Source organism: Bactrocera dorsalis, chromosome 5, assembly GCF_023373825.1.
Source record: "Bactrocera dorsalis isolate Fly_Bdor chromosome 5, ASM2337382v1, whole genome shotgun sequence".
Lineage (NCBI taxonomy): Eukaryota > Metazoa > Arthropoda > Insecta > Diptera > Tephritidae > Bactrocera > Bactrocera dorsalis.
This window is the reverse complement of record NC_064307.1, coordinates 27,079,004-27,102,813: the sequence shown is the minus strand read 5'-3', so window position 1 is coordinate 27,102,813 and position 23,810 is coordinate 27,079,004. Positions and strand designations below refer to the sequence as shown.

At 35.3% G+C, this 23,810-nt stretch overlaps 1 long non-coding RNA gene and 1 other non-coding gene across 2 annotated transcripts in view; both read left to right on the top strand.

The window, feature by feature from the left end:
• The first annotated feature begins 2,453 nt into the window (after positions 1-2,453).
• The window catches only part of LOC125778925 (uncharacterized), a 31,328-nt gene continuing 9,971 nt past the window's right edge, over positions 2,454-23,810 (top strand). The window contains exon 1 of the long non-coding RNA XR_007423030.1: positions 2,454-3,057. This is a non-coding gene — a long non-coding RNA (uncharacterized LOC125778925). The remainder of the gene's footprint in view (positions 3,058-23,810) is intronic.
• Positions 13,349-13,431, top strand: Trnal-cag (transfer RNA leucine (anticodon CAG)). Its single transcript has one exon. It is a non-coding gene; the product is annotated as a tRNA-Leu (tRNA).

Here is a 23,810-nt window from a genome sequence, read left to right as displayed (position 1 = left end):
TCACCATCAGACAGTGACCAGTTTGAATTCTGATCATGTTTCTACGGTCTCTTCTATCGATTGCCAAGAGGAATTTTGTGTACTTCCGGTCTACCTTTTTTCAATTGATTTTATCAGTTTTACACCCAGGTAGCTAGTTCCATCGGGGTTTGATTTTTCTAGACAATGCATGGGTTTCTCAATGCCGATCACGTCTTCGGCAGTTAGCCGTATACCTTTATTGGACATTTTGTACACTATTTCATTGCCCTCAATACCTTTGTGACCCGATACCCCCACTTCCAAAGACACTTCTGTCTATGTAGATGTTTACTCTGAAATTGCCAGCAGATGCCGTCTCCGCGGCTTTCGCAATAGCAAAGACCTCAGCTTGAAATATACTCCAGGTGTCTAGCAACTTAAAAGGTTGCCTTATGCCCACTTCTGGACACCCGCATAAATGTTTTGAGTGGTACGTGCCGCTAACATACTTTTACGCCAACCATCTTTTTCTATGTTTGCTTTGAACATTCTTTCCCAGTTGAAAAGTTGGATCTAGTAGTCGATACTCGCCAAACCGCTATTACCAACCGAATTATGCTCGAAGATTCTAAATGTAAATTCTGCTGTAGCCAGTAGTCGTCTCGCCGATTTTGACGCGCAATTTTCAGAGAAGAGCAGCCAAGATTAAACCTCTCGTTATGCACAGCGCAATGAGCCTTTTATCCTTTTCCAATGGCTTTCGGTAGGTGGATTTCCGTACGTCTGTCCACCATACTACTGCACCGTAGAGCAGAATTGATCTTACAATAGATGTATAGCACCATTGCATGAGAGAGGAAGAGAGCCCCTCTAAGCAAACTAAGAATTTTAAGACCTAGTTAAAGTTAAACCATTAATAACTTATAGGAATGTTTTGACTAATGCCCTCGAAAACTAAAATACCACTTTTCGTTACATATGCATCGAAAAACACGTAGTATGGCAACTCCGTTTTCTTTAAAAAACACTATTACTCTCCGAACTGCACGCTTCTCGGTGCTAAAATATATTCAACCAATGCAATAGAGTCGCTAAAAACACAAAAAATAGAGTCTCTTAAAAATAAAAAAAAGTTTGGAGTGCTAAAACATTTAACAAAGAGCGCGCGCAGAATGCAAGCAGCCAGCCACTCGGCGTAGAAAAGTGCATTGGACATTCGTTGAGCAACTATGGCGAATGTGATCACAATGAATGAGCGTGGCTGTTAGCATGTTAGTAAAGTCAATGGAGAGCGTTGGAGCATGTGCGCGCTGGGGCAGCCACTCAGCCACAGCTCAGTTGGAGCAATCGGACGCCAGCGTGACTAGAGCAGTGCGCATTTATAAGCGGAACGAAACAGTTCACCGACGCGGCGGTTCGATTTAGTTGCGCGCGAAATATGCGTTCGAAACGATCAAGTTAATTTTATGCAATAAAGTGTACAAGTAAAGCAGTAGAAAATAAAAATTCGCTTAAAAATCTAAGCGTGCGACAGCGGGTAAAATTAAAAAAAAAAAGTAATTTGGCAAATTGCAGTTTGTAGATTTTTGTGTGTGTTTTTGGCATTGCTTGCGGTTTGGTTTTCAACGTCGCGCTTTCTTCTTACTTTTGGTGTTTAATGTTACTTAATTTGTTTAAAAAAAAAATTAAAAAAAAAACAAATAAGTAAACAAATTTATTTCGAAATACGTAGAAAGTCAAATCAAGCTTTCAAATGCATAAATAATTTGTTTGGTTGGTGATAAGAGCGACAGGGCGAATGAGTAATTATTGAGCAATAAAAAATTGTATGGAAAAATTAGCAATCAAGAAATTTAATTTAAAGAAAATAAACAAAAAAAAATATATATAGAAAAAATATTAAAAGAAAAGTAAAAATTATATAAAAAATAAATAATGTAATAATTTTTTAAGAAAGACAACAAAAAAAATTGAAATAAAAATCCAGATAAATATATAAAATATACATATGTATGTATGTATGTATGTATATAAAAAAAAACAAAAAATATTTATATTTTTTTAATAAATTGCTTAAAAGTGTCTAAAAAAATATTAGTACTTTTTAGGGAATTAGTTGAAAATATAAAATTTAATTAAAAAAACAACAAAAAAATATAAAGTTCATAAAATAAATAAAGAAAATTTAAAAAAATTACATTGTTTTAATAAATCGCTTAAATTCGTTTTAAAAAAATATTAGTCTTTTTGTTTGGAAGTAGTTGAAAATATATAATATAATAAAAAAAATACAAAAAAAAAATTAAAAATCAAAATTAAAAAAATATATACGAAAAAAAACAAAAAATATATATTTTTTTAATAAATTGCTAAAAAGTGTTTGAAAAAAAGATTAGTATTTTTTGGGGAAATAAATGAAGTAAATATATCAAATATTAATTCAGCCACAAAAAGCATCAGCAGAATAAATACCTATTTTGTATAAATAAAATACATATAACTTATATATATGTACATATATACATATATACGTCAATAAACAAATAACTGCGTCTGCTATTGATTGACGACCCCGGCAAAAGTCCGCAAGCATTTAAAGTAATATTCCACTTATTATTTGTTACCGCACACGCACACACACACACAGCCACACGGCTTGCTTGTAAAATGTTTTTAACGTTGTGAAAATTCAATTTTTTCGCTATTAATAAAACGGCGACTTTTTTGTTAGGAAAGTAGCAAGTGTTTGTGCGGTCCAATAAGCAGAGTTGTGGCAACATATGGCAAACATTTTGGCTGCCACAAACGCCCGGCCAGCGCTTTGCACGCGCCTAACGGATACTCAGTTGACTTTGCTTGTGGAAAAGTTCAAGTGTAGCATTTTTCCTGCCGTCCGACAAAAGAAGAAAGCAAATTTTGTAAAAAAAAACCAAAAACGAAATTGAAATAAAAATAAATTTGTGTATTGTGCCGTTATGTGTGGCTTTCGAAACGTTTGTGTTTGCAGCGAAATTTAAGTGAAATACACACATACACACTTTTTCAGCATCTGTATGTTCCATTGGCCGACGCATTTTGTTTATCTTTGGCCGCCTGGTAAGTTTCAAAATGTTTTTAAGTGCATACATATAGAAATTAATTTTTTTCTCATATTCGTCGTCGTAAGCACGTACGGACGGACCTTTGCGCTATTATATACGCTACACATACGTAAATACATATTATTTCCTTTTGCGGTTGCTTATTTTTGCAAATTTTTAATAGAAATGCACATTAAACAGATGCCATTTTAATTATCGTTGGAAGTGTAAATTTTCGATTTTATATACACACATATGTATATATAAGTAGTATAAACATACGTACAAGTATATACATATGTACATACAGTTACTTCGATTTTTAATAAGGAAACCACATAAGAAATCTCATCTTTAATTTTTCCTGAAGATATTTTAAAACACTAGCATCCCTGTGATACCTCTCAAATGTATGTATATTGTGACAAAAAAGTACCCGGAAATTGTAAATAAAACGCAAAATATTTAATTATTCATCAATATTTATTTTGTTGCCTTCAAAGTAATCTCAACCTAATGTAAAACGATTCTTTCAGTCCTTGCAACACTTTTTATAAGCACTTTCTGGGATGGCTCTCAGCTTCTTCAGTGAATTTTGTTTTATTTCTTCAATCGACAGAAAACGGGTTCCATTCCGATGATTGTTGACTTGTTTGCATGTCAAACTCGTAAACTTATGTCTCATTGTCATTTATAATGCTCTCCATGAAGATGGAAGCATGTCCAAAAGGATATGTTTACTGTAATCTTTTTGAAAAATATTCAGCTTTATAAGGTCGAGTCGAGCAGGCACGCGTTTTATACCCAAAATATACACAAAAAATCATTCGAACGGATTCGTGAGAGACGTCGAGCTCTCTTGCCATCTCCCTAGCACTTGCCTGACGATTTTCAAGCACCATTTCCTTCACTTTTTTTAAATAATTTTTCCAGTTGAAAAGGTCGAAGGTCATTCAGAATGGTGCTTTTCTCTCTACCGATCTCTTGATCGTCTTTGAAGAGTTTTTACTACTCGTAAGCTTGTGCCAAGCCCACAAACATAGCTTAGCACTAAATTAGAATACAAAACTGTACAGGGGATTGAAGTAGCATAGACACCTGTGAATTTTGAAAAGAATGAGCGTGAATCCACCCACTAGTTGGTTTAATGTACACATCTCCTAAACACTAAAGCTGCAATATTCAAATTTGCCTCCATTAAGAACCTCTACTGAAAATGCGAAAATGAATAAAATTGGATTATAAACCCGCTCTCTTAAATAAATATCCCCTAAATCAATAAATAAATATTTCAGATATATTAAATTTTACATTCGGGACGGCAAAAGAGGCTTTTATAGGAGCCGATGTCAAATTTGGGCAATGGGCGTGGCACTGTCCACATTCTTCTTCCCATATAGCGCAATTTCAATTTCATACAATATGATTCTTTCACTTTCCAGTACACAAGTCAAGCCTTCTTCTTCTCTATTGACGTAGGCATCGCTTACGCGGTTATAACCGAGTTTCTCAACAGCAGCGCTGTCGTTCTTTTCTTTCTCTGTTTGGCGCCAATTGGAGATTCCAAGTGTAGCAGGTCCTTTTCCACCTGGATTTTAAATCGATATCTCAAATATTTATTGAGTTACAGCCTTTAAATCAAATTCAATCAAAAGTTAAATTTTGCCAGTCCAAAAACAACCAAAACTTTGGGTACATTTCCACTTTTATTTAAACGCCTCCATCTTTTCTGATATTTTCGCTAACTTTTGTCAATTTTTGATTTGATTTTCGATTATCGGTCGTAGTCTATGTCTTAGTATGGACAATTTGTTGTAGCAGAGAACTTTTGTAAGGTTTCATCCAGAAGAATTGTTTTGAGCCTCCGACGGTGAGCGTAGATTGAAATTATTAAATTTTTTCTTGAAAAATTTTACTGTGTAACTTTCAAATAGTAATTGATATCCAGAGCATACTGAAATTATGGAGGCAGTGACAGCATGCCCGGCGATTGGAATTTAAGTCTGCTCTGCCCAATCCACAAGAAGGGAGACTCCAAAAGTTTCGCCAACTACTGTGGGATAAGTTTCATCAACATCGCATATAAGGTTCTATCGCTCATACTGTGTAAAACATCAAAGCCCACCGTCGACAAACCGATTGGACCATAACAGTGTGGCTTTATGCCTAGAAGGATCGACACATTTCTGAAACGAGCATTACTTTTTTCTATAGTCCGTCGCATAAATACAGTTGATCACTTCACTCTATGATGCTAATTATGATTCTATGGTCTATGGTTCTAATTATATAGTAGAATGTATTGTCTTGTCTAGTTAACTACGTCAATACAGCGTATAGCAAAAAACAAAGATTGTTGCTGAAATAAACCAAGCATTAACTAAAGATTTAATCAAAATAATCGCATTATAAATGAATTGCATTCATTCATTCATAAATGGGAATATTTCCACTAATAGTCTTGTGTAACACTTCGCTACTGAATGAATGACTTATTTGACCTTCATTAGAACTATTATACAGCAATATTGAATATGTAAATACAAATATCCCCACGTCATTACTTTGCTCCCCACTTTGTCATAATAAATAATTATGGGAGACCGCAAATTGAATTCAGAGATTACTATATTTATTTGATATTATTTATTCATTAAAAATTCGTAATGCCAATAAATGTGTGTGTGTGTGTCTATAGAAACATTGCTCAATGTAGGCATTTTGTAATTAATATGGCACAGCAAAAGCCCTGTTCAAGCTGGCGCCCATACAACTGACACAAGCCGCTAAATGCTTGCGTTCATTATTCGGCGAAAACTACTCCTATAAGCACATATGTAAGTAGGCAACAACAATTATGACGTTGTATAATTTTCCAATTTTTATTGCTTCGGAGATGAAAAACACCAAAAAATGGCGGCCTTGGGGCAGCAAGAAAATAAATTACTATTTCAAATTGGGTATTTCAGATGTCTTCACATTTAAGGTTTAACCAAATTAATGCGTAGAGAGTCATGCAAATTACAGGGTCTTAGAAACACACAAAAAATAGGCGCAAAATTTTACAAAAGATGCGGAAATGGAAACAAAATTACAAAATTGGGATTAATTATTGAAATGCAAATGCTCCCACAAACAAAAGTTAAAACAATAAACACTATGGCGGCATGTTTGCCAAGCCAATTTTAAAATTCTGTAATTTCAGTAAAGCAACAACAACGAGAAAGCCAAAGAAAAAATTGTTGCGTAGCAAAAATAACTTTATGGTTTTCCTATTTCGCTTTGGTCTCTGCCCACAAGACGAGCAATCCATAAAGGAAAAAGTTGAATAAACGATAAATTTCAAATTTGACAACAAAAAGAGCAGCAACAACGAAAAATTTATGATTACCAAATATTGTCTATTTCAAAGCGTGAAACGCAAACGAGCATACACAAACTCATATACCGTAAATACACGCAGATACACACACATATTCATAATTATAGATACGAACTAATGTAAACAAAAGGAAAATTAATACACAAAAGTCTGAAAAGTCTGAAAAGTCCAAAAGGCAAGATTAGCTTTTTACAAAAACAAAGAAAGCAAAATAACCTTAAAAATAATCCAAAAACAAAATTATGGAAAATTTATGTGCTCTAAATCAACGAAAAGCGAAACAAATTAATATCAATAAATATGTAGTACGTTAGTTATAAGGTATGAGAGCCAAGAGAGAGCGAGCAGCAGCACGTGAGGCAACAATGACGAGCGCATTTTTCATTTGTGTTGACATTTTAAGTGATATTTTTAAGTCAACTATTTCAAGAATTTTTTGGTTCTGAAATTTTTTTGGATTTCACTCTGCTTAGTTTTGATTTAACTTAAAATGTTAACAACACAACGAAAAGCAAAACAAGAAAAAACGTTAACTTTCGTCGTATCTCTTCAAAAATACATAATTATCTTTAAACCACTTGATTTTGATGGATCAGTACGTACATACATATATTAGCTGTACGATATTGAGGTTCTCTATTCAGATCAGCGGTTGTCTCGGTAAGAAAAAAGAATGCGTATATACAGACAGACAAACGGAGAAACGGCCAGAGGGGCATGGCTAAACCAACTCGTCTCGTCAAGGTGTTCATTTATGTACATACATACATATGTATATACCATTTCTTCTTCTTTATTGATGTAGACACTGCTTACGCGGTTATAGCCGAGTTCACAACAATGCGCCAATGGTTCTTTTTTCCCTGTTTGGTGCTAATTGGATATTCCAAGTGTAGCCAGATCCTTTTTCCCCTGATCTTTCTAACGGGTATAGGTCTTCCTCTTTCTCTGCTTGTCTGAAACCTCGTTTGGTATCGAATAGTTCGGAGAGTTCCTTCCTGATCCTGATGGGTCATTTGGTGTTGCTCAATGCCAGCTAACACGGCCGTATTAGCTTTGCGGGGTTACCAAATTCAGACATAGCGGCATAGAGACAGCTCCTTTTCGTGCTGTCAAAAGCAGCTTTGAAATCGACGAAGAGGTGGTGTGTGTCGATTCTCTTTTCACGGGTATTTGCTATGATTGGGCGCTTGGTTAGTCTTGATTTTTCAGGCCGGAAGCCACACTGATAAGGTCCAATCAGTTTGCTGTTTTTCACATAATCTGCTCAATAGAACCCTATATGCGATGTTGAGGAAGCTTATCTCAAGGTATTTGGTGCAGATTGTGGGGTCTCCCTTTTTGTGGAGTAACTATCCACATCAGCAATGGATGGATTCGGCATCATACATATAATTTACTTAGTCTCTTCTCCAACAAACACAAAAGCTTAGCATCGACTACAGAACATTTACATATGTAGATATATAACTAGTTCCTTTCTCAAAGACCGATGTTAGATGGATTAGTAAGAAGCTCGTAGCTTAATTTCCGCAATTAGGCAGCGATGACGGCATAGATGGAAGCCAGTACGTTATCATGACGGTTGTCTTTATGCAGTTCGACGTCGTTTTCGTCACTAATGAGGCATAATACATAGAGCGCTGTGATTTTTTTTATCGTTTTCTAAATAGTAGATGTAGATCACACACTGCTGCAAAGGGGTCTCACAATTGCTGCGCTTGTTAGTCATATTGAGCAAACAATGCATACATCGTGTCGGCAGCTTTTTTGTTCCCAATATTCTTGCCAATATTTCCTACAACATATTTCGCAGTTTGTTCAGGTGCCATCTTAGCTACGTGGCGCATGTTGAATCGGCAGTCTGTCAATACGAGATCGCCAAGATTTTTCGCGTTATTTTCCTTGGTAGCCGCTTTCGGGTTATCTGGCACCGGCCTATAAAAACCAAGCTGAGACCACGTTTAAACTCGTGAAACCCATTTTTGACGGTCATTATCAAGGGAGAAGAGGCACCGTATGCAGCCTTTAAGCATTTTTTATTACACCACTTTTTTTTCTTTCAAAAGACAACAATCCATGCATCCACCGGTGTAGTCATTTTCGAAAAGCGGCGAACATGGTCTCTTCAGCTCGCGTTCAAAACAGAACGACAAGTCTCGGTTGAAATTTTGACAATATTAGAACCGAAAATACATGAATCTACCCGACAGCGAATTCCTCTTACCATATCGCGCTGAGCTATCGGGTGATACTGTTAAATCATTGCCGTACCGACATCCTATTCTAATGCACCTCTTCACCCTCGTCTTTGTCTTCTGAAAATTTTCTAACAATGAGCTACGTTCAGTGTTATTCAGCTTCAAAAGTTACCGAGAAAATTCCGAAACAATAGACTAACTGACCCTTGTCTTCTTCTGTGTACCGATTCTTCTTTGGTTTCTTCGCCAATATTTTTCACAATTTCCTGTATAATTCTTCACTGCCGCTTTTAATAAAGCCGGCTGAAGAAACAAACAAATATACTCGTATATGTACATTCATATGTGGGGTAGCGACGATTTGTTTATTTAGTTTTGTTCATTTGTCAATAATAAATAAATAAAATGTTAATGATGAGAGGGCGTAGCGATGTTATACAAGCAAACAAATATTTACACGCTTCCATAGTACAGTAGTGGGCAAATTAATTAACAAAAATGTGTGTAAGTTTGCGTTAAATAATGCGAAAGCAACAAACAACAAACAGGCAATTTCACTACCGGTTTTAGCAAAACGTGAACCCTTTATGGCAGGTTGACTGCATAAAATTAAAAAAATGCGATATTTTTCCTTTTTATTGTGATTGCTTCTGATTTTAACATTGATCCATTACGTATTGACAGACAGCTATGAACCGATGATTCCACCGGCCCATATAAAGACAACCCATAAATAGACGATTTAATGTATATTCTTCGAAACCAATTCATACCTCACCCTGTTGGGGGTCATATCAAATAATTCTAAATTACTTAACAAGCTTGGGCTTAAATTCCTAAAAGTCGGCGGACTGTCTTTGTTCCGCTCCAAATACTGTCTAATTTAATTATTCGAAACAATTTTAGTATGGTATTGATGAGGTAGATTTTAATAAAATTTAGGTTAGGTTAGATAGCTGATCCCTAAGCATGGATCATACTTACCATACAGACGTTCTCAATGTCTGATTAGCAGCCATCTGTCAGTTAAGATCTGCTAAGCTTAACCAAGACTTCTTCTTTCGGTAAAAAAAAAACTTTTTTTTAACATGAACTTAACTGACAGATGACAGCTAACCAGAAAACGCTCCTTAGACAGTTCTGTTCAGCCCTTTGTGAAACCACAGAAAAAAAACCTTTCGTACAAGCTATCGGCAAACCTATTACAAATTTGCTAAGATATTTTCTGTTTTCGATGTTTCACCTGGTTGTCTAAATGTATGACATTCGAGATGTTTTTGCCTTGATTGTATTTCAGCTTCTTCCAAACAGCTGATACAGCTGGCATCCGGTGAGAGTTGCAATGTTACTGCATGGACCCCGATCGGAGAATGTCCAGTTAGAATTCCTACAACCATTGAAATGTAAAGCTCTCCAGACCTCTTCCGATTTATCTAGGGCCAGAAGGAACTTGGAATTGCACAGCTACCTGAAGTTCAGCTACAATTGCTGAGCTGGCCCAACAGTGCTGTAGTAAACTAGTCGTGAGCACACAAACCCATGGCTAATATCGCTGCCCTACTATCAGAGTGGATAGTCAGAACACTGAAAGAGGCTGCGCTCTGGAGCAATTGATCTACACCAATCTTGTGGTAGCCACTTCTATTTGGAAGACGCTGCAATGGTCAGGAAGCCAAAAACTGGAGCTGATGGCAATGTACAATGAAGCTTATTCCGGAGACCTGTGCAAACCCTTCTATATCTAAGTATTTACTTACCATTTTCAGAAGTTAGATTCAGTTTAAAAACAATTTTTACTTTTCGCCAGAGTGTTTCCTATAGTATTCTAGGTTAAACCTCGCTCCGTACACTAGTCGTTTAAAAGTTTTAAATCTTTGTTTTCTGAATCCCGTCTGCAAATAAATTTAATATCTCGGTAGGTTTAAATGCCAGACAATTTTGTTTTACTTTTTTTCATTTCGAAATAAACTGATCTTGAAATTGATATAAGGGTTTATAGGCAGATGTTCTCATAAAATATATTCTTAATTATAGAGTAAATGAGATATGAGGAAATTTGAATGTTTTGAGCAGATTTTACCAGAACAAATCTACCTCATTGTTGGTTGAGATATCTAGCGCCCTAAAAAATTATTGTATTGGAGGAAAAGATACTAGACGTGGTTTGAAGCCGACATAGCGCACATTTGACTAATTCTTCACAAATCTTCAATTATTCAAATAAAATAAAATGGTTAAACATCAGAAAGCGTTTCTGCTGCCTGATTTTGAAATGAAGGAACGCTAAAATCTTTTATTATCGTTAAGCTCTAACACAAAAGTGTCTATTTTAACCAAAAAAGTAAAAGAATTTTATTGTTGTATTTTCTGTGTCTTTATTGCTTCGCAATTTTGTCTTATTTTACTCCATTTTATTTTACTTATTTGCCAAACACTTCGTGGGATAGTAAAAGGTTTTCGAAGGAAGTTTATTGCCATTTTGAATAAAATTAAGAAGCAAGGTAACAAAAAGCGTCATATAAACAAAAAAGAAAAGTAAAAACAATAACAAAGTAATAAAATACAAATTGAAATGCATAGCAAAGCCAAAAAATAATACGAAAGTTCGCCAAGTAAAATAAAACTGTAACAAAAAGGCTGTGAGTGAGGAGCGAATCGGTTGTGAACTTGAATTTTGTTATGAACACGTGTGAATTAGTTTCGCGACAGATTTTCGTGCGAAACGAGTTTAGAATAATGCTTGAAAACGATCAAAAATATACAGCGAAAATGCGTTTAAATGAAACCGCAAAAACTCTACGGAGTGCGATAATAAAACTCACGCAGCGCAACGCAACTTTTAATGACGTACATACGTACGAGGCGAATACGATAAGACTGTGCATTTTTGAATAAAATAAATACTTTACGAGTGATCCAAATAGATGTACTTTTTTCAATAGCCTTTTGTTGCTATTGTGGATAGTCGATTCGGCGTCATTCGTAGCAACTCGGACTGACATATGGAATGACTTGGCGCATTATATGTAGAGATATCAAATTGAAAGCGCACAAAATACAGCTTGTGCAAGAACTGAAGCCACTCGACCTTCCCAAGCGACAACGCTTCGTTTTGTGGGCTCTTGAAAAGTTCTAAGAAGGTTTTCGAGCCAAATTTCGTTCAGCGATGAGGCTCATTTCTTGCTCAATGAGTATGTAAAGAAGAAAAAGAGCCACATTTGGTACGAAGAGATTTAAGAGCTGCCATTTCATCTAGAAAAAACAACGGTTTATTGTGGTTTGTGCGCCGTTGGATCCACATTTCTTCAAAAATGAAGCCAGTGAGAAAGTAACGGTCAATGGCGACCGTTAACGCGCCATGATAATCGACTATTTGATGCCTGAAGTTGAAGCTCGAGATCTCGGCCACGTTTCGTTTTAACAAGACAGCGTCATTTTCCGCAAATCGCATAAATCAATAGATTTATCGAGAGTACACTTCGGTGAGCAGATAATTTCACATTTTGAGCCGGTCGAATGGCCACCAAGATCGTGTGATAGACTTTTGCCAGTTACTTGTCGAAATGCTCGAACGCGTCGTCGAGAATTGGACTCAATGAATGGACCATACGAGACGTAGCCCCGACCAACATTTGAAAGAGATAATATTCAAAGAATAAATACCAAATAATGTTCTTTGAAATGATAAAAAACATTCGCCATTAACTTTCAAGTTTCTGTGTTTTTTCTACAAAAATATAGGGAACCTAGAAATGGATCACATATATACATATGTATGTATATGTATGTACCGAATGCTGATACTTCATCTTTTATCCTTAAATGGATTTTTTTTAATTGGCGGGTCTATCCGGAATGTGAAAATGCTGGGATTGGCTCTTTCTCATTCTAATCCGCCACCACCCTACTAAGCGAGATATCATTTTTGGTTCTTAGACTAATATGTTAGAGCATATTTAAAGATAAGTAGGTGTAGACGCGGGAATAATCTATATTTTCGGTGTGCCAAATACAACCTCACATTATTACTTTTTCTTAAACTTATTATTTTTCACAGCAAGTATCTCCTAAAAAACTTTCACTTAACATTTCGCTTGAGCTTCTATCTGGTTATGATAAAAATTATTAGCTTTTTTATAGAAATCCGTACATATGTATTATACATATACATATGTATACGTATTTCGAACATTAAAATACCAAAATACTCTTTTTTCATTCATCTTTATCAAAAACCACAAATATTCTACCAAATTTTACCGACATTTTCATAACCCCCTTTATAATACTTTGCGCTCTTAAGCCACTTTGAAGACTTCAGTCCAAGAATGAGATATCGAGATGTCAGTTTACCAATTCAGTTGGTGTTTGGGACATTAAGTGCTAATTAACGCGCCTTCTGGTTCGTTGCTTTTGAAGTTAAGCGCATTCCCTATATGTTATACATATGTTTGTATATAATTCTGTATTTAACCCTATAAGTATTTACACGTCAAAAATTATATGATACTCGTATTTAAGTGCACACGTCCGTTCACCCATTGAATTTGTTTATATTGCAAAAGCAGCGAACGTGCCGAGCATAACAATTCATAGCGCGCTATCTGCTTTTGAAAGTGTGTTGAGTTAGTGTTCACAAGCGTATATGCATGGTAATTGTGGTGAATTGTTGAAACAGACGTTTCGTGGTGCTGAAATGGCGCAATTGACACCAGCTGATATAAGTCAGGATGGCCGAGTGGTCTAAGGCGCTGCGTTCAGGTCGCAGTCTACTCTGTAGGCGTGGGTTCGAATCCCACTTCTGACAAATTGCTTTTTTGTTTTTATTATTTTTATTTTATTTTTTATTTTTAATTTATTTAATTTCATGGCTTTTTATTAAATGGATTTATTATTTTGTGAAGCATTTAAAATACTTAAAATGTACGATGAATTTTTTTTTAATACTTATGAAGCTGTTTCGGTGGGTTTGAGTTGTGACAATAAAGTAAAGAGATCTCTACATTTAATAATTATTTCCAAGAGTTTGTAGTCCAGTCAAAATAGGCTAAATTATGACACAAGTTTGCATTAATTCTCAACAAGCTGGATTTATGTGCAGGCCTTGGATTCGTCATTACAAATGACATGTCAAAAGTGCCCATCGAAGCCGCTTGTGCGTTGATAGTTCGTTTTTTAAAGAAACTTACGGTAAATAAAAAGCAAGTTTTGAAAATTTTATTCGATATTTTGAAAGAGTTTTGCCACATATAAACACATGATAAAAGGAATTAAAAGTAAATAAATTAAAATTACAAAAACAATCGAAAATACAATGACTTTAAATATTCGTCTTTCTTCCAGTATTTCTTGTATATATGTGTACGTACATACTATATAAACATAGATCGCTGGGAAATACGAAAATCGTATTTAACAAAACCATAAAAATAAATAAATGAAAAATATAAACAATACATTCGCGCAGCTAAACTTATTTGCTCAGTCTTGCCGGCTGGGCTACCAGTTAATTGGCCCGCAACAAACGGAAACCACAAACGCCAAAAACAAATTTTATTTTGAGAAAAAATAAACACATTTACTACCTTCAGGCAAATCGTACGTTTACTAAATTAAATAAAATTCAGAATAAATAGTCGTCAATAGACTAGCCTTTAGAATGTTTACGCATTTCAGTTTCAACTAAAATAAAATTTAGTTAGCCTGTCGTAGGCAGGGGTTCAATGAGAGACGTCCATTAACGATGAAACGTACATACATCTGTGTTTATCTGGATACAATGGCAGGGAATAACAATTTCACGGCCCACATTCGAATCAAATTTGAAATTTCTGTAAACACTGACACGTGCAAAATATTTCTTGTTTCAGTAAATAAAGGGAAGAATAAGTTTTTACACCTCAAAGTGACCCTGTAGGGAAAAGAAGTGCGTTGTCCATAGGATTTAATGGAAAACATACTTTTTCGTGCTTAATCGAATCCACATTTCTCCACAATTATTATTTCTTCTAAATTTCTTATTAGCTGTCTTCGGTCCAGTAAAACTAATAATAATGCAGATGCGAAAGAATTAAGCAAAATTATTCGATGAAATCGTGATTAAATTACAATCGAATTTGGTATTTTCTTGTCAACATGTTGTAGATATTCACTTTTGAGAACCTTCTATGTTAACTTAGCTATTTTTATATTTTAAAGTTAATAAATATTTTAATTTCTGCGATTTTTGCCGAATCTGGCACATTTTACATAACAAAGAGTAATTTTTATTGTGTTTATACATATTTTCTTTATTTTAATATTATTTGTAAGCATTTTCTAATGTACGAAATAAACCAGTTTTATCCTAAAAAAGGTCTACAACGTTGCTAATTAAACAGAACGAGTATGGTATGCGATCGTATATGTACATATGTATGTATGTATAAGTACTACAAGTGTATAAGTAATATGAACATAATTACTACCGTGGGCAAAAAATAGTAAGACCTTTTAATTTAAAATTCGCGCGAAAATCCATTCGTCAAAAAAAATTTTTTTCTAGGTTGGTACGACTGTCAGTGACATAAGTAAGTATGTGTCAAAAGTCGCATCAATATATGTATCATTAGTGTTGGTATTAGCATATCTTTCTGAAGTTCATAGCTTAAGTTTCGCCGGTTTTTACGTTGAGTGAAATTACTCAACAAAGAAGTTCCATTAAATTGTGTGTGCGTAATCAAGTTTCGTTTAGAATGTTGGAAAAGACTTTCTGTGATAATTGTTTGTCTCGAGCAACTGTTTTTGATTGGTACAAATTAATCAAAGAGAGTTGAAAACACGTTGACGACGAACCAAGAGATCTTGCTGACATTGTTGAAATATTTGAAAGATCATTTGGGCCTGAGAAATTTTTGCGAAAAACAGCATCGCGTTAACGTCTGTGAAACAATGCGTTTTGACTTCCAGGATGTTATAGAACATATAATAATATTACTGGCGATTAGTCTTGGGTCCATGCTTACGGCCCGGAAACAGACGTTTAATCGGTCCAATATCGTGGCAAACATGAGCCGAAGCCGAAAGGAACACACCAAAGTTCAAAAATCAAGATTATGTTGACAGCTTTCTTCTGTTATCGTCTTGTGGTGTACTCCGAAATCCTTCCGACCGGCCGAACTGTCAAGTCGGAATACTATTTGAGTGTTATGCGACGTTTACGCGAAGCTCTTCGTAAAAAGAGACCGGAATTATGGTCCGACTAGCTTCTTTACTTGTTTAGGTTCATATTTAATATTTTCTAATTGAAATAGGAAACTTTTTTTAAAACTTATTCCTGTGGCTTTTAACTGAAGGTGTGTATAACAGTAGTCTATTGCTTCTCCTACAGAAATATATTCGCTGATATATCATTTTATGGTCTGTTATTTTAAAACTAAAGTAACCACAAGTGGCTTAACCCAACATAATCATTATACCATAAGTAAGCTAAGGGACCCAATCAATTCTGATTTTCGAAAAAGATTCAGAAGTTAACAACATTCAAACGAAATCTTTGATTATTTAACTCATTTTTATGGACGAATTTTTTTTTCATTCGGTACAATCAAAAAGTCATATAAAATAAAATAATTACAGATTTGCGGCATTCTTTTGAATAACAGCGCTTTCATTGTTCAGAAGCCCATTATGGCTGAAGTACATTATAAATGCTTGTATCAATGTACGTTCATATGTGTGTGTGATTTAAAATCGTAAAACAATAACTGATTCATAAAAATGCTATAAAATTGTGATCAATAGAAGAAGCATTTGATAAGAAATTTATTAGTACTTTTATACATACTATATCGTATAATATATATATAAAAGCAGTTATTACCCAGTACACCTTATTAGCATTTCTAAAATACACTTAATGTTTTACGTAAAAATTTTTGAGATTATTCGACGGTATAATGATATAAAATCAGCTTAGAAATGAATAAAGGAATAAAAATATAATAGAAATAGTTGTCAATAAAAAATTTTAAGATCGAAAACATAAATCAATAGAGAACTTGTAGAATTTAGAGATATGTATGTATCTCTGGTGTCAATGTTCTGAAGAATACTGACTTATACGTACCCATTGAGACTGAAATTGGTCTAATCGCTGAAAAAAATTTGGTTAGAAAACGTCGGATCCTTTTATAAAAGTCCATAGAACGAAGCGATGTCGCTTGGAAAAGTCGAGGAAGGTGGCTTCTGTGTTTTGTACGCTTTCAAATTAAGATCTCAACGTAAAATGCGCCAAGTCGTTCCAAACGTCTGTCTGGGTTGCTACGAACGGTGTCGCATCGACTCTCCACGATCTTCGTGTACACTCTCAGCTAAGGCTGCTATATTTTCTTCCTTGCGTGCTGGACGTGGTCGATCCGGTCGAATAGAATCCAATAATTAATGCTGGTCTCAAGAAACACATTATTTACAGATCGTGAATTTTCGTAATAAAGTTGAACGATTTGTAAACGTTGTTCAGAAGTAAATCTTCCATGATAAAGTGCCAAACAATACTGAACAAAAATAACATGACAGCTTGACATTGACCGTTAGTATTGAAAAACTATTATATTCTGCAGCAAGATGTTGCAAGCGTATAGTGAATAATGACACACCTTGTAGATATGTACTAGACTGCTGCGCAAGTGCAATATTAATGCAATGCGTAAATATTGAGGCGTGTGCCAGGTCAGTTAATTGCTAATTTCTAAAAAATATTTATGACTTTAATTTGAAATAAACTAACTCGAAAAGCTTCCTTAAAATAAATTATTGAATTTCTTGGAAATATTTAACAACAACAGCAAAACGAACACACATACATATATGTATGTATATATGCCATAAACATCAAAAACCTGGCGATTAAATAGTTTTACAGCGCCAATGTTCATAAAAATTCGACAAGATACTACATGCTTATACTTACACTACGAAATATTTGGGTTCATTCCTTCACATTGCAACGGAATTTTAATTATAAACAAAATTATTATGATGTGGCTGTGGAAAAAATTCAGATTATTCAAACATTTTTCGCAAGTTCAAGCAAAGTTGCTGTGTGGGACTGTATGTGGGTTGGGATTTCTAAAAAAATTCCAACTTATGTTAATACATACATACATACATACTTATGTTTACTTGAATGCTGTTCTTTGTCCGACTGACTTTGCAATTATCGACTGTTTGCAAACCAAGAAAGAAGATTTTTAATAAAACAATAGCGCTAAAAGTTTCAATTTCAAAAGTTTGGGGCGATAAGCGCCTTATTTCACATTCAAATGCTTATAAACACAGACATATTTACATTTGATCTAAATTCTACTTTCAGTTAAACTGTGTCAGCGACATTGGCCTCCAATTCAGCCAAGCAATTCTGCAAGTTCGTAAAATTTAATGCCTTCAAAATTTTGGAAAAATAACACAAAAACAAAATAAACAAAGAAGTGATAAATAATTTATGGATTTTCATATTTTTCCTCATAAATGTAATACTAACAATACATGTGTGTATGCATGTGCGCACATACCATAAATGCTCATATCGCATTAATTAGTGTCTTAATTTATGTGGTTCAAGTTAATGCTGTAATACTCTTATTACATTTATCTCATACATGCATACATACATATATAGCCACATATTTACAGTAAGTATGTGTATATGTGGTTCAGCGCCAACCTAACCTAATGACATTGAGCCAGTGCCCTAATTTGGTTGGGACTGGCGCACAACCGGCTTCGGCTTCGGCTTCTCGCTTGTCAAACTATTTTATGCATATTCATTTTTATACCCAACGCTCCACTACTTAAGGTATTATGACTTTGCTTAAATAAACATGGATAACAAAAGATTCAAGTTATAGCAAGTGATATTAGTAAAGGGTGTCGCAAAATAAACGCCAGAAAGTACATGTGATAGCCGGGAATGTACTCCCTGATGAGCTCGCCCGTTCCGCAGCTTCCACCAACATCGTTCGGTTGGTCTTTATATCATAAAGCAGCTGCTCCGCAAGGAAGAAGGATTAGGCAGAGAGAAGTATAGGGTGGGCCATATAAAATTTGAAATTTCGAAGATAGGGCGTAAAAGATAGAGTGTAGCGTTTACTGTATGGCACGTAGCGCCGTCCTGCTGGAACCAAATGTTGTCCAAGTCTTCCTCTTCAGTTTGCTTGAAGATAATTTTGATTAACATTGCGCGATATCGCTCACCATTGATGGTTACGGTTCCTTCTTCATTTTCGAAGAAAAATGGGCCGATGATTCCACCAGACCAAAATCCGCACCATACAGTGATTCGTGCTGGGTGCATTGGCTTCTCGACGATTACGTGCGGGTTTTCTTTGCCCCAAATGCGACAATTCTGCTTGTTAACGTAACCATCGAGGTGGAAATGAGCCTCGTCCGAAAAGATGATTTTTCGGTAAAATTGACCATCCTCGGTCAAACGATCTTCTGCCCAATCTGCGAACTGTAGAATAGTGAATAGCGACCCATTTCGTAAATTTTAGACTTTTTACTGAATATCTGTCACTTTCCGAATGGTATTTGACGTTTCCAATGTCGAAATATAGATAATTCAAATTTAAAACGTTAGATGGCCCACCCGTTATTAGCAACAACCCAAAGGTATGCGCCATGCCAAGTTGCTAATGAGGGGTTAAAACCTCAGTGGGTTTAAATATGTAATCAATCGCCTTAGAGACAAACTCAGGATACTTGTCGCATTCTACACTAGTCAATGTAAACTCAAGAATCACTTTTATAACTTGGGCCTAGCTTCTTGTGCAAATTGCTGGTCTGTAGACGCAGGAGGTTTTCAAATAGGGATCACATCGCCTCACTTGCACCAAGCAGTACATTAGAAGTTATGTATATACTGGGCTTAGGTGGGTCGTTGTGACTTAGGAGAGAATTCAATTAATCTCTTCACAGTTGTCGAGGTTAAAACTCTGTTCGGAGCATATTTTGTATGAAGTTTTGGAACAGCGGTCTTTCATTATTTTTGAAAAATTGTTCAGTAATGAAGATACATTGTTCTATGGTGTAATTAATTTCAAATTTTTTATGCAGGTAGTAAGGAAAAAAATGTAAAATTTCTCTCAATCAGCCACTACGTGCCATGGTGTTTCTAAAAACTCATTCTATCTGAAATTCTGTATTAAAAGCTGAAATCTTTATGAACCAACAAGGACAAGTAGTTAGGTCTCATCTAATATTTGGTTCCACCCAAATCCAATGAACCTTACTTGTTTTATTTTGTTATCGCATATTTTAAGTTTTTTTTTCACATTTCCTGGTTTTGCTGGCGACATTTCAGCTACTGCTACGCCTAGTACCGACAACAAAGCAAATCATTCATTACAAAAACATGTGATTGTTCATACATGCTAAATATATATCTATGTATATACTGGCATATGTATCTACATACATATGTATATAATTGTCACAATAAAAGCAGTGATAAACAATTTTCTGCGATTATGTTCTGATTATTGCTTTCATAGTCTGTTTACACGGCAGAATATTTACGAGCTACACAGCTGTTTGGGTTTCCAAGCCAAGTGGCAGTTGGAACTAACAAAGTTCAATAAAAAAGTATAGATTTACATAGATAAAGAGGCGACTTTTAAATGTTAATACTATTCACAACAGAACTGAAGTTAAAACTTTACTGTTTTTTGAAAAAAATTTCTAGAACCTCTCTCGAATTTGACTATTTACATATGTAAGTCTGTGTTCACGCCAAGGATATTTTTTTGCTCAATATTGATAACTTCTCTTTTCGAGGTATGCTTCCTATTTATGTATGTAGCGAATAGTTCGAAAAACACTGAGAAGTATAAGCATTTAAAACTTATTGCCAGAGAGATCGCGCCCTGTTCACTTCACTTTTCGCGTCGCTCTCTCTTTTACATACTGGGAGTTGGCAGAACAATAATTGCAGTGTTTGAACTCGTCCTCAGCAATAACCTGCGCTTTGTTATGTCTCATTGATTGATTTTACAAAAATCTGTCATTAAAGTCATTACACCATTGTGTGGACCGATGATTAGTCCTGATGGAGTACATATCTTATACATTCTAAGACATTTGACTTATCTTTATATATATTTTGTGCAGATTTTTTTAACTATCTAATTTAAAATCACGTTTTTTGACCCATCAACATCATTGATATAATAGGGTATAGGGTTCACGATCTTTTGATGTTATGCTTTCATTGCCATTCAGAAGGCTGGAGTGCTCCCTCCATAATTTTAGTATGCTCTGGGCATCAGTTTCTTGATCACTTCTGGGGGTTCTACCTGAGTATGCTCCGGTCTTGAAACCTTCTGTTAGTCGCCGCATCTTTTTGTATAATTTTCGAGTATTACCCCTATCGTTTGCGGCTGTACGTGAGGCCGTCCCACAGTTCCACTATACCGAGTTGCTGACGAGAGCAGGAGTGCTAATCGAGTAGAAAATCGTTCAGCTGCCGAACCGTCATTGTGTTGCTTGCGTTTTTTGCTGCACTGAGACGGGTGCGTATCTTGGATGCAAGAAGATAGTGGTCCGATTCATTGCTAAGAATACATAGCTTACCTTTTATCTTTAGAAGTGCGAATTCCGATCACACACTTGTGGAATGCATTATTATTGCCGATGAGACATGGGTTATGAGTTTGGCATGTGAACAAGTCAACAATCATCGGAATAGAGGCGAAAAACGAGCCGAGACCAGAAAATAATACGCCAAAGCCGCTAAAAATCGAGGTGATGCTCATTGGTTTTTCGATATTCGTGCATTAGGGCTTTGCTTCGGAGGGACAGATGGTCAATAAGTAGAGAACATCCGTCGAAAACGGCCGGAATTGTGAAAGAACTATTTATGTTACAATTGTGATCAAATTTAAAGCCAATAACGCCACCATATTAAACAAAATGATTTTTTTTTGTTCCCCAAACTGAAATTACCGCTCCGTGGAGCACTTTCCATTCGAAAATTGTTTCGAGGACTGGAAAAATCGTTGACATAAGTGTATTACATGTGGTGAGGATCACGTTTTTAGCTCGACGTTTTCAATTTAGCTCGAATTATTGTTTAAGGTAACGGTGCAATCTTCGAAGAAATTGTTCAGATCGCTCCAACTTTTTTTTTTGTGAAGCGTACTCTAACTGAAGTGAACGTCTTTCTTATCTTTTGAGAATTTTGAAAGATTAATTGCCTTTCGCCACATTCTCTATTGTTTATTTGATAGCTGATGAATCCTCTCACCATTCTAACTCGAAAAAAATCTTAATTTTAGAACTTATGATCACTATCTCCACAGAGTAGTTTTCTTCAATTTCAAATATTTTTAAGTATTTGCTTACGTACCATCTGAAGTTGTACTGATATACATACATATTTATGTAAATACCCCTACCTCCACACCCATCAATAATTCTTGCTAATTTTTTCTATCAATATTTGCGAATGTTTTGATGTTTACGTGTCCTAACCACTTGTAATTGGGTGCTAATTGACTGTCATTTATTTTTACATTTTACATTTTGGTGGCTTAAATTCAAACATTTACACCAAAACTTGTTTTCCAAAATTTTTTTCACAGTTTTTAATTGCAATAATTGCACAAATAACCAATGTAAGTACATACGTGTACATGTAAATGTTTGTGTTTGTGGCTGTGTGCATGCTTTACGGATTCATCTGTCAAATTATCTTGCTAGACATACGAGCATATGCTTGAAATGTATTTATGTTTTTATATTTGCACGTCTAACTCTTTGTCTTTATGTCTACGCATACGGGTACATGTGACCCTCCGTCCGTCTGCTTGTCTATCCGGTAATTCCTCAGTTAGTTAATTGGCATTTTGACACGTTTGATATGTTCACGGCTCGTATATTGTTGGAATGCATGCGATCGCGGCTTGAAGTTCACTTGTACGGATATGGAGAGGGTGTCTTTTTTGAGCGTTATTTTTTTCGTAATCCATTTTTTGTATTTCTCAAGTTTTACTAATTTTTACTTACAATTAATTATGTTTTCCGAACTAAATTTGAAATTTTTTGAAATATTTAGAACTATACTCGATCTTAAATTATTTTTGAATATTTAGACTTATGCTCTTGGTGCGGAAATATAGTGTTTATAGTTAGGCATAAGGCAGCCTCTTAAGTTGCCGGACCACTGTAGAAAATTTAAGCTGAAGCCTTTGCTATTGCGAAAGCCGCGGAGCTGGCCTCTAATGCATCTGCAGGCAATTCCAGAGTTAGCATCAACGTAGACAGCCAAGAAGCAATCAAGATAGTAACCTCGTTTCGCATATCGGCCTGAAATGTCTTGGGAAAATTGCTACTGGCACTCGATAGAAGAGACTATAGAAACATGATTGGAATATTAATTGGTCACTGTCTGGTGGCGACACACGCCCGCAGAATGAGGCTGACAGAGCGAGAAGGGTGCAGGAAATGACTAGAGCAAGGCATCAGAGAAACAACGGAGCATCTCATTCGTACTTTTTCAGCATTGGCAAGACTACGCTATAAGCATCTGGAGTCCCCACGGTATGATGCACTGGAGGAGGTATCGGTAGTAAGACCACAGAGTCTGTTAAAATTCGCGTCAAGCGCAGTTTGGGATGACTACTTCTCATGGACTTAGTAATTGAAATCCAATCTATTTACATTATTTCTTATGCTTATGTGGTATTTTCATCATATATTCGCCGCATCAAAGCATCTAACATCATGTCTAAAGCGGACAATTAGTTGGAGCAATTAAGATTTTAATCAACTAATCGGTTTTGGTTTGAAAAATGCACAATTTAGGTTAATTATTAACTTCAAAATCTGTTTACTAATTTTTTGTCGAGAGTTCCCGGATAATACAATAGGATTTGGGGTTTTGACAGCGGTCTTTGCTAAGTGTAACTTATTCAGAACTTAGGGTTGCATGTTGGGCTTTTATTTCGTCCAGCATTCCGATAGAACGAATTTTAAGACCGTTGTGAAAAATTGAAATTGCGATCAATCAGCCCAAATATCGTTGTATTAATTTATAACTTAATTTATATTAAAATGGTAAGGATCACATTCAGTGATAGTCTACTATTTTAGATATAAATTATGATTTAAAACACATAATCGTGGAGAATAACTCTTTATCTATCAATC